The sequence below is a fragment of the Zingiber officinale genome, chromosome 3B, assembly GCF_018446385.1.
Source record: "Zingiber officinale cultivar Zhangliang chromosome 3B, Zo_v1.1, whole genome shotgun sequence".
NCBI lineage: Eukaryota > Viridiplantae > Streptophyta > Magnoliopsida > Zingiberales > Zingiberaceae > Zingiber > Zingiber officinale.
The window spans coordinates 3240743-3250015 of record NC_055991.1 but is presented as its reverse complement, the minus strand read 5'-3'; positions in this window follow the sequence as shown (position 1 = coordinate 3250015).

The window sequence follows — 9273 nt, the reverse complement described above, 5'->3', positions numbered from 1 at the left end:
GCATCACTTAACTTGTCTGACAAGTCATTATCGAATTGCTGTAATACAAGCTGCATTGACAACAAAAGATCACTTCAGGCAAATCAAAATTCTATTGGATAAGATAAAGAATAATAGATCTTCATATCTACTTGCAGTTTAGGTTCATAAATATGGTCCATGCACCAATTTATTAATACTCAACTCAAGCTCTGAGTAGTCTTATCTTTTCTTAGCTATACATTTTTTGTATTTGAGAGCAATGATCACTATAATCATTTGAAGGTTGGGATCACAAGAGGTTTGCTCCATTACCTTTTAAAAATTGGCAGTTCATAGTGGAACTTTTAGAAGTGACGCACCAGACGCGTCATAAATTGTGGATTAGGAGCAGGTATTTGAACCACATTAAACATCATGTGTTAACATTGTATTTATTCCTATGTTATCTCAGTTGCGTCTTTACACTTGACATGGACAACCTCTCAGTTGCGTCTTTATACTTGACATGGACAACCAAATAGACACGAGCACCCTCAAGCCACTAACACTTTGAATTGTTTGCAATTTATGTGTATCATCTATTTGCCTCCTCTAGTCAGACACAAGTCATTCTAACGATGTAAAATACCGAAAATAGGCGAATATTAATAAGGGAATTTTCAGGAATTTTTGGAAATTTTTCGGAGCTCGTATGGATGAAGTAACGAGGATGAATACGGGACCCGGAAAAGCCTGTTTAGGCTACCCCATTTAAGCGAGGAAATGTTTATAATTACATTTCCTTTTTCTTTTATTTTCTTTATTTGTTTTCGTTTTCTTTTATTCTTATTCCTCTCTCGACGCCGACCCGTGCCCGAGCCTTGCCGCGCGCCCGACTCCTCCGAGCCCTAACCGTCGGAGTTCTAACCGCCGGCCGCTGCGATTTTCCTCATTTCCCTCACGTGCAAAAGGCCGAGACCAAGAGGTGCTGGCATTTCTCTTCTCCCTCTCCTCAGCCGAGCGGTTCCTTGCCCTAGCGCCGGCCCGCCGCCGAGCCCTAGCATCTCCGCCGAAGCCGAGCAGTGCCGGCGACTCCTCCTCTGCCTGGACTCACTCAGCACCGCCGGCCTTCTCCACACCGAGCTCTGCATAGAGCCACCGCCGACCCGAGTAGCACCGCCGCACCCTTCGCCTTACCGTGGAGATCTCAGTCGCCCCTTTTGTTGGAGCAGATCAAAGGGTGGTGCCGCATCAGTCGGCTGCCTCCCGCGCCTGGCATAGTCTGTGGATTCTTCCTGTTGCCGACCACTGAAGAAGGATCACTGTTTTATTCTTTCTTAAAACTATGGGGGTCTCGGAGTAAGGTAGGATTGAGGTATATTCTTTGATTTGTAATCGTCACTGCTTGATCTCTTCTTTTGGTCCCAATCAGTGAGGATTTGTTGGAAGTGATCTTGGTTCTAGTGGTGTTTCTTGCCGGCAGCACTCAAACAAGCATCGTCAGGGGTTTTGGATCAAGAGCAAAGGTAAGAATGTGTACTGTGAAGAAAAGAAAGAATTTGTTACTAGAATTAGTTTTAGGTTTAACTTTAAATCTAATTGTGTAGTGGATTTAAGTTGGATTTCTAATCTAATGAGTTGATTGGGGATTAAGTTACTAACCCTAGTTAACTATTAGATTTAAATAGGTAATTGAGGTTATGTGATTAGGGTTTTACCCTAAATTAGTTTTGGGGATTTTATTTAGCTATTTTTATGAATGTAGCTAAATAAAATATATGTGCTTTGGTGACACAGGACCTTGATTCGAGACGGTATCTCGACGACGGATTGGACATTTTTTTTGTCGGAGGCGGGTACTTTTGACTTTTTTGTCTTTGATATGCTTAGTAATGAAATTAACATATTGCATCAATTGTGTTTCTTATCTGTTTCGGTTAATCACTACCCAAATCTTGGTACGTGCTTGATTGATTGATTGATTTACATCTCATGTATATTTTACCTGTTTATACATGCTTATAGGGGGTAGTGATATACCATGCTTCACCATGTTCAGGACATAGGTTTTTATACCTTCTGTGTACCTTTGATTCGATATGATTCGTTGACCTAGGGTGCACTTTTCTATATATATGGATTAGGTCAGGATGTTTATATGGTTATTGCCATGCATCATTTGCATGATTGCATGCTGTGCGATAGTCCGCTCCATTATTGTTGAGCACATCGCCAATTACATGGATCTGCACACACCACCACTCATGGGTTAGTGGTCGATTCAGGCAGAGTGTGTTGCAGCAGGGACTCTGTTAGGCACCGTTGGTCCGCTCATGGGTAGTGTGACACAACGAGTTATCCGGCAGGGATTCCTCCCCGTCATCGTGTACCGGGAGTTGAGAGCATTGTGCTCCCCCATTTATGATTTGGGGTAGGAGGATAGGTGTACTCCGACAGCATCCCGTCCACTCGGTCACTCATCAGGAGTAGTGACGACAGAGTGCACGGTTGTCACAGCCCTACCCACTCGGCCTCACTATTGTGTGAGATGATCGACTGGCATCAGGGGTGACCAGGACGCATCATTGGCATCATATGCATGATGCATTTATTGCTTGTGTTTGTGTTTGCTGCATTTATATGCTGCATATTGTTTGAATACCTATGTTTGACATGCATACAGGATTTCCTTATCCCTCGGACTGTTTGACCTTATACTCAGGACCTGGTTAGTACAGTATTCTCCTGTTTACTTCAGATGCATTTTTATCTTTCTTATCAGGAGACTGTACACATGATTAGTGCTAGGTGTTATTTCTTTACTTTGCATATCAACTGTACCTGCTGAGTGTTGGACTCACCCCGCCTCCATTGTTGTTATTTTCAGGTTGATGTTGTCAGGAGGGAGTTCCAGTTGATAGTCCCCTGCAGACCTCCAGCTATTTGCTATCGTTTGTATTGTTTTTTATTCTCACTTGACTATATTTGGATTTGGATGTTGAATACTTAGATATTATATAATTTGTCTCGTTGATGGATTTGTTTTCGATTTTATACTACTACATGCCTGCCTGGACGGCAGAAGAGGTAAGAAAAATCGGATTTGGGCTTTACGAGTGTAGTTGAGTAGGGTTGATTTCGAGTCAGAGTATTACTATGTTGTTTATTTTTATTAACTGCGTGGTTGTGACAGCCAGAGGCTGAATCTTTATATAAACTGCGTGGTGATTGGTTTTATTTACTGTTATTATTCCAGCCGCCTGTGGCTGAGGTATATGGGTTATGTAGAAGTTTCAGATTGTCCGCCGTACAGGGGAGATGCTGCCGAAATTTCTTCGGACAGGGACTCCTCTGGGGCGTGACAATTTAGTGGTATCAGAGCCAGGTTATACGATCTTTTGTTTTCGTATTTTGGATGTTTGGGATAACCTGATACCAATTTATTTACTTGGTATCAGAGCGCCAAGTTTGGCGATACTTGTTGGATTTTTGTATTATGGATTTTCGAGATTTATCTGATACCAATTTATTGGTATCAGAGCGGGTTATGATACCTACTTTTGGTGTTCTGGAGATTTATCAGATACCTGTTGTTGGTATTCTGGATATTTGGGTTAGCCAGGTTTGCGAGTCAAACTGGGCATTTTCGGATTTTCGATATGGTTATGTTTCGGATTTCCGTTTCGGATTTATTTGGATTTCCGGCGATGTTTCTCGTTCGGAGTTTGAGGTCAAAGGTTGGGGACAGGACAGCGACGGAACATCTCCAGACAGCAAATAGGTATGATGTTTATTTTATGATAGTTATGACATGTATTAGCACTTTATCTTTAGTACCTGTCTGGTTGTTGTAGCCATATTACATGTGATGTGTTAGCCACTGATCTTGGTCGACCCTAATAGAGATCAAGGATTATAGTCTCTGGTGATTGTTCATATCATACCATCAGTAGTTTTAGCTTCTGTTACTACTAGTAGGAGATGGAGGCACATACCAGCCTCTGCTATTGTTAGCTGGCTAATGGATGATACCTACATATTCTTGTTGACTTAGCCAGTAGAGTTTTTATACTCATATCTTTTGGATATTAGGGTATCCGATACGATGAAAATTGGTCATTTGGGGAGTTATCATGTTTGATCATTGTTGAGAATGATTTGAGGTTGAGGAATATTGTGAGATCAGATATTTTGATGTGTTGATTTCTAATGATTTATGAGAGTAAATGTTATGTGGTTGTTTGATGATCTATTAGTGGATAACTATTTTGATGATTTATTATTTGGGTTGTCGTTGATGGTGACATAGTGTCATGTTTGATGTTCCCGGGTTTGATGATTATAGTCGGTGATCAGGTGGAAAGGACTGATTTAGCCATATACCATTGTCGGCTTGGATAGTTTATAGAGGATCGATGTATCCTATTCCATGAAGACTTTGACCATGGACTGTATATACCTGGTGGGATAACTTAGAGGGTGCGTTGGGATATGTGACCCCGCTGGTGTAAGGAAGTGTAGAGCTAATTGCTTAACACTTATGGGATACAATCGTTACTAGTGTATACTGGGAGAGTACATTTGGATTTATGATGATAAAATTTTTCCCATTGGATATAGTCTTGGTAGTGTATGACATTGACTGGCAATGTTATACCACGGTGTGTATATCGTTCTTGTCTGATACCAGTTCCTTTGAACCTAGAGCAGGGTTGTTACTGGATGATTAGGCTGCTTTATTTTGGGTTGCTTTTGATTGATGTATTCATGCTTGATACATATGCATGAATTTTGTTTAGATATACCGGTAACCCATGAGTGTTGGTAGCATAAGGTTGGTCTCTTTGATTGAGCTGGTATGCTGATTTTGCATGTATATCATGATTGTTTTGAGTTGTAGGAGTCCTGTGGTAGACTGTCCATTTGCAAGTAGTATATGTATCCATTTTCTGATATGATTTGAAGGTTCCTTGGGGATCATAGATATGTAGTTCGGTGTATGTATCTGGAGGCATTATTGAAGATAGCTTGTTGATTAAATCCGAGATGTAGTATAAGTACATCGGTGGTGTTTTAATGGAGGCATTTTGTCGATTTAATCTGAGTTGTGAAATGTACATATGTGTTTGGTGTGGTATCTGAGGTATCTTTTTTATTATGTTTGATATGTGAGTGCACCTGGGTTTAGTATGCTTTATTGAAAGTATATGTTGGTTATACTCTTGGCATAGGTGAAGATATATCATGTGAGTGTTGTTTGTGGTGTATTGTTGATTTTACCTACATTGATTTTGCACACGTGTTTGGTATGTATTGTTGGAGGTATCATACTGAATATACCTGAGTTGTGAGTATGTTTGGTGTATAATAATTGGAGGATTTTGTTGATCATACATATGTTGTGTGAGCATGTGTGCTAGGTGTATACATTGGTAGCAGTATGATGATTCTACTTATACTGAATGCAGAATGTGGAGTGACTGCATTATGTCATTTGTTGAATTAACCCATCAATTAATTTTCCTATCAGTGGATGACCCACTAGGATGCTGATAGAGTTGATGATGGATTTGATTAGTTACTAGGTTGTTATAGCCTAGGTTAACCACAGTGAATTGTGGTAGGGAGATCTTGTACAGCCTCTAGCTGGATAGTTAGGTGCCTTGGGGTAATTATGTATTATTTTGTGGTGGAGCGTTGCTCCCACATATCACGGATTGCTGGTAGCGGAGCATTGCTCCTATATTTATTGCAGATACATATTTCAGATTATTTGTGGTGGAGTGTTGCTTCAACATATTGAGGATTTCTTGTGGTAGAGCGTTGCTCCCACATATGTGGTGTTTCCTGTGATGGAGTGTTGCTCTCACCCTGGAGGATTTATTCTTTGGTGATTTATGTTATTGATGATCAGATTTTTTGATTTATTATTGGAGATCTTATGGATAGGAATGTCTGTGATACGGACATTATGTGTATTGGTTTTTGCCATATAGGCTTACAGTGCCTTAGATGTTTCCAGGGACTCGATGATCCTGGTATGTCGAGGATGTTTGGATAGGTGTCCCTTATCTTTGTGGACGATGTTGTGATCTATTACGGATCCGAGGTAAGTCACGTACACTACCTTTGCATAGATCTAGAGATGATTCGACGAGAACATCTATATGTGATTATCAGTAGTGCTGGTTTGGACTGTCTTTTGTTATGATGTTTGGGACACACGGTCACCAGTAGGAGTGTACCGTGGTTCCACAGGAGATAGAGGTTGTTACCGTTGGGAGCAGCCGAAATCAGTGTAGGAGATCCGCAGTCTTTTGTGACTCGCAGGATATTACAGACCTTTCGTCGAGGGTTGCTTCCGCATAGCTATGCTACTTTCCCGCGTGACCATGAAAGACGTGAAGTTTACTTGGACTGAGGATGACAAGACCAGCTTCTAGGAGTTGAAGCGGAGACTAGCGTCGGCTCCGATTTTGGTGTTACATTCTGGAGAGGACGGATATGTCCTCTACACCGACGCATCTATTCAGGGTTGAGCGCTGTTTTGATGCAGCACGATATGGTAGTCTTCTATGCTTCTCGTCGATTGAAGGAACATGAGAAGAACTACCCTGTACATGATCTGGAGCAAGTCGTCATTATTTTTGCCATGAAGATTTGGCGATATTAGTTATATGACATTACATTTGAGATTCTCACTGACCATAAGAGTCTCAAATATCTATTTACTTGGAAGGAACATAATCTCCGACGGAGGAGATGGATGGAGTTCCTGAAGGACTACGATTGTACCATTAGCTATCACTCGGGAAAAGCTAATGTGGTTGCAGATGCACTCAGCAGGAAGTCCAGAGGGACTTTAGCTTGCCACCGGATTTCGGTTACGGATTTGATTCAGAGTTTTTCTGAGTTAGACCTTGAGGAGCAGGGACTGACAGAGCAGGGTATTCTGGTTACCATGGTTGCTCAGTCGTCGATCAGGACTAGGATCCGAGAGGCTCAGGCTGGTGATCAGCATTGTCAGTTTATTGGAAGTCAGATAGCTTCCGGGCAGCAGACCGAGTTTACACGAGACGAGAAGGGTGTTATACACTACCGAGGCAGATTTTGCGTGCTTCAGTCTTATCCGGTCTTATAGGAGTTACTTCCGGAGGCTCATCGCTCATGATTTGCTGTCCACCCAGGCGGTACCCGTATGTACCAAGATTTGAGATGTTTCTATTGGTGGAACGACATGAAGGACGACATGAAAGAAGATATCGCGGATTTTGTAGCTAGATGTCTTGTTTGTCAGCGAATGAAGGCCGAGCATCAGAGACCTGCCGGCTTACTTCGGCAGATTCCTATTCCTGAGTGGAAATGAGAACATATTACTATGGACTTTGTGGTGAGATTGCCGAGGACACGACGAGGCTATGACGCGATTTGGGTTATCGTTGATCGAGTAACCAAATCTGCACACTTCTTAGCGATCCGGAAGACTAATTCCCTGGATCGATAGGCAGATCTATATTGTCGAGAGATCATCAGATTACATGGTGTTTCTTCGACTATTATTTCAGATAGAGACCCCCAGTTCACGTCTCGTTTTTTTTTTGACAGAGTCTGCAGCAGGCCTTGGCCACGCAGCTCTGTTTCAGTACAACTTTCCATCCGCAGACAGATGGACCGTTAGAGCGGACTATTCAGATTCTAGAGAACTTGCTGAGGTCTTGTGTATTGGATTTTGGAGACAGTTGAGAGGACCACTTGTCATTTGTAGAGTTTACCTACAACAACAGCTTTCATTCGGCTATCCAGATGGCACCGTTTGAGGCGTTGTATGGTAGACCTTGTCGGACACCTGTCCTTTGGGATGAGGTTGGAGAGGCTCAGTTGTTGGGACCTCATAGAGTTCAGCAGGATGCAGAGTTGGTCCGTACTATCAGACGGAGGATGTCAGAGGCGCAGGATCGCCAGAAGAGTTACGCTGATCGGAGACGTAGACCACTAGAGTTCTCTGTTGGCGATCATGTATTTCTGCGAGTTTCACCCACGAAAGGGGTGAAGAAATTTGGCCTCAGAGGTAAGCTAGCTCCGCGGTACATTGGTCCTTTCGAGATCTTGGAGAGGATCGGAGCGGTAGCTTACCGATTGGCACTACCACCGTCCCTGTCAGGCGTTCACGATGTATTTCACGTATCGATGCTGAGGAGATACGTGCCTGATCCGACACATGTGCTGGCAGATATTCCAGTTCCAGTTCAGCCTGACATTACATATGAGGAGGTTCCGGTACGGATTCTCGACCGGAAAGAGCATCAGTTGCGGAACAAGACTATCCGGCTGGTTAAAGTCGGATGGCAGCATCATTCAGACTAGGAGGCTACTTGGGAGCTCGAGGATATGATCCAAGCTCGATATCCCCATCTTTTCACTTGAGGTATGTGATTTATTTACCGTTCAGCATTTATACTCTGTATCTGTTGTTAGTACTGGCTGATGGTAGATAACGAAATTTGGGGACCAAATTTTTATTAGTGGGGGAGAATGTAAAATACCGAAAATAGGCGAATATTAATAAGGGAATTTTCAGAAATTTTTGGAAATTTTTCGGGAATTTTTCGGAGCTCGTATGGACGAGGTAACGGGGATGAATACAGGGCCCGGAAAAGCCTGTTTAGGCTACCCCATTTAAGCGAGGAAATGTTTATAATTACATTTCCTTTTTCTTTTATTTTCTTTATTTGTTTTCGTTTTCTTTTATTCTTATTCCTCTCTCGACGCCGACCCGTGCCCGAGCCTTGCCGCTGCGATTTTCCTCATTTCCCTCACGTGCAAAAGGCCGAGACCAAGAGGTGCTGGCATTTCTCTTCTCCCTCTCCTCAGCCGAGCGGTTCCTTGCCCTAGCGCCGGCCCGCCGCCGAGCCCTAGCATCTCCGCCGAAGCCGAGCAGTGCCGGCGACTCCTCCTCTGCCTCAGCACCGCCGACCTTCTCCACGCCGAGCTCTGCACAGAGCCACCGCCGACCCGAGTAGCACCGCCGCACCCTTCGCCTTACCGTGGAGATCTCAGTCGCCCCTTTTGTTGGAGCAGATCAAAGGGTGGTGCCGCATCAGTCGGCTGCCTCCCGCGCATGGCATAGTCTGTGGATTCTTCCTGTTGCCGACCACTGAAGAAGGATCACTGTTTTATTCTTTCTTAAAACTGTGGGGGTCTCGGAGTAAGGTAGGATTGAGGTATATTCTTTGATTTGTAATCGTCACTGCTTGATCTCTTCTTTTGGTCCCAACCAGTGAGGATTTGTTGGAAGTGATCTTGGTTCTAGTG